Consider the following 3555-nt stretch of genomic DNA (forward strand, 5'->3'; position numbering starts at 1 on the left):
CAGCAGCACGATATACGCAGCAGTATAACGAATGCCTTCAGATCTTTAAACTTTAATGTCCTCTATGAAAAGACCATTTCACATCTTACATTATACATAAGGCAGTTATGCATGCTGAATGAAATCTATTGAATTTGTTAATTTTGTTATACTTGACATTTTATTATGGGAGGTAGCAGTGGGATCTCTGTATGTTGTCATTAACAATTTACTTCAAGGTGAAGCGTGTGTTTTTTGGAAAGTCTTGGTATACATTGTGAAAAATATGATTAGTCACTCTTCAACATTTGCTCTTTTCTTTTAACATTTCCATCTTTATAAATATTTACTGTCTGTTTGTGGAAATCCATTTTTTTTTGTAAATATACCTTTCCTTTACTGTATCAAAAGTAATCAGAAATCTGAAATGAGCATTTTTGGGGCTGAAATGTATCTAAGAACAAAAATGTAATATTTTCCCTTGCCATTCCTTACATGTGGTGACTATTAGGTTTTTTTTTTGTTATTGTAAGTCTTGTTTCATTATTTTTAACTGATGATCCTGCTAGTAAAACACTTCACGTCCTTGGGTGACAGTGCTTTAAAGACATAGTTTATCTTTACCAAAAAACTGACTATGCAGATAAAAGGATTCTGTAGATAAAAACAAGTTGTGCAGCTTTGCATAAAGTTGAATAATGCCCTTGCTATAGATGTAAGCCATTTCCATACTTCATGGAGATTGACTGGGAAACTTCTAGGACATTCATTGCTAAGAAAGGCCTCGTCTTTACTGTTTACCTATGCCATCACAGGAGTGAGCTCTCAAATACTGAGGTCAGAGATACTGCGTCAGGTGAGAGAATATGCATGAGAGGGGTTTGAAACAGAGAAAGAGCTCACTCCTGAAGGTGAATGGTAACAGCTGGGTCCCTCTTAGCAACATCCTGGAAGTTTTCCCCTTCAGGCTTCATGAGGTATGTAACTGGCCTACACATATGACAAGGGCATAATTCAGCTTTGGTCAAAGCTGCACAGCTTGTTTTTATCTACAGACATCCCTTATGTGCATAAGCATTTGTTTGGTAAAGGTGAATATGCCTTTAAAAGTATGAAAAATCATGAGGCAACTCCATCCTGAACTGTATTTATTGGGCTGAAGGAAATGTGCATCTGTACTGGATGATATCACCCTCTCCATGGTGCCACACAAGGGAGTCCCCTCCCGTTCACATCAGAGTCTCCCTTTTACACCAAAGTCCCCTTGTCAAATTAAATCCGCCATTCTTCACATCTGAACCCCCCATTACAATGGATTGCTCAGTCCCTCCTTGAGAAATAGCCCTACCTTCAAATCTTCACTGGAACTGTGGCATCATGGGAGAGGGATAGAGGAAAATCAATCCTTGATACAACATATCTGGCCCCACCTGGTAGAGGCCATGAAGTGATGGATAACAGATGACCGAGGTCAGAATAAAAACTTTCTCCAATGCCAGTTTAGAGCTATGAACAATGCCCTCAGCCTCAGTCAGTTGAACTAGAGCAGTGGTGGGCAACCTTTTTTTTCAACTGAGCCAAATCTCGCCAAAACCACGATTGAAATTTATTTTGAGAGCCACATTTTTAAAACTGAAAATACATAGGATGGTACACTGTTTTAAGTTTCAATAAGTTTTTATAGTAATTCATCCCCCATATAGTAATTAATCCCCCATAGTAATTCATCCCCCATAGTAATTAATCCCCCCTATAGTAATTCATCCCCCCTATAGTAATTCATCCCCCATATATTAATTCATACCCATATAGTAATTCATCCCCCATATAGTAATTCATCCCCCATATAGTAATTCATCCCCCATATAGTAATTAATCCCCCATATAGTAATTCATCCCCCCTATAGTAATTCACCCCCCATAGTAATTCATTCCCCATATAGTAATTCATCCCCCCTATAGTAATTCATCCCCCATATTAATTAATCCCTTATATAGTAGTAGTAAGTAAGTAGCAAGTAGTAAGCCAAGTCCCCCCTGTGTCAATTCACTTACCTTTGCTCCGCGCGTTCCTCTTGCCGTATTCCCGCGCCGTTCCGGTCTTCAGGGCGGACTGTGAGAGGGGCCTAGCTCCTCTCACGTTAGTCACGCTGCCCCGCCTACACACATCCTGACAGCCAATCACTAGCTATCAGGATGTGAGTGGCAGCAAGACTGGCCAATCATTGCATTTGAGCGCGCTGCCCTGGCTGTTTTTTTTTTGGATCACGCTGCAGAGTCCCTGCCGCCCGAGAGGAGGAAGGGGAGCGGGCGCCCGGCACACAAGAGCCGCATTAAAGCGTGTAAAGAGCCGCATGTGGCTCGCGAGCCGCGGCTTGCCGACCACTGAACTAGAGGAAGTAAAATCAAAGGAAATGCATAGCCCAGGGTAAACAGATTCCACAGCGCTACCAGGTCATGTACTATCAAGGACCTCATCTGGGAATCAAATTGTTCCAGTTTCTTGTTAAACCCAAACATTAGGAAGTCCATTTCCAACATTCCTCAATGCAGATAAATGTCCCAGAACACCTCCAGATGGAGAAACCATTCCCCTGGGTCCAGGCATTGTTTGCTAGGAAAATCTGCCTGGCAATTTTCAACCCTGCAAATGTGTACCATGGAAATTGTTGGAACATGAAGGTGAATTGCTCCTAAATCTATGATATTGATTGGAAGCTTCAAATTCTTCTGAAACCAACAACCCTGAACACAAGAGGGTACAGAATCCCGCCCCAACCCAAAATACTGGTGTCCATCAATCTTCAATGTGAAGGAGAAAAGAACCAACCCTTTGACAATGTGGAGGACAGAAGCCACCATGACAAAAACATCTTGGTTTGATGATGCAACCAGATCATGTTGTCCAGGTAAAAACTGGGTGAGTCCATTGCTCCATTGCAAATTTCTGGAGTGGAATTGAGCATTTGAGATGGTCTTGAAAATGGATGTAATCAGTCTTCGTGATCACAGGCAGCGCTGCAGGAAAGACAGAGGTCAGGACATGTTTCCGCATCTGCAGTTTTGTCAAGATAAATCCTAGTACTCCATATGATGCGATAGAACGAAGGACGACTTCTCGATTTTCAGGACCCATCATTAAAGACACATTGGAGTCCAAGGTCAGAAAAGTCTGCTCTTGTAGCAACAGATTGTTAAGATATGAGTTACCTGGAATACTTCTGAGAAAAAGATGATCCACAAATGGTACAAGGACCTTTGTGAATACTCGCAGGGCTGAGGCAAGCCTGAAAAAGGGCCAAAAACTGATAGCAGTTGCTGCCCAAGGAAATAAATCACTGAAGGGAATCTGTAAATACATATCCGTTATGTTGATGGATGCTAGGAAGTCTAAGTATTGAAGGAAGTCAATAACTGTATATATTCCATTTGAAAATGTCCTACCTTCCACATGCATGTGTCAGCTATGCGAGTTTCCTAAATCTCCATTAAAGCTTTCAAGTGTTCCACCATCTCAGATGGAGTTGGTAGTGGCAAACCTTCATGTGCAAGTGGAATTATCCTCAGGCTTTGGTC

Source organism: Staurois parvus, unplaced genomic scaffold (genome assembly GCF_062004578.1).
Source record: "Staurois parvus isolate SC_StPar_1 unplaced genomic scaffold, SC_StPar_1.0 ptg000549l, whole genome shotgun sequence".
In the NCBI taxonomy this organism is placed as follows: Eukaryota; Metazoa; Chordata; class Amphibia; order Anura; family Ranidae; genus Staurois; species Staurois parvus.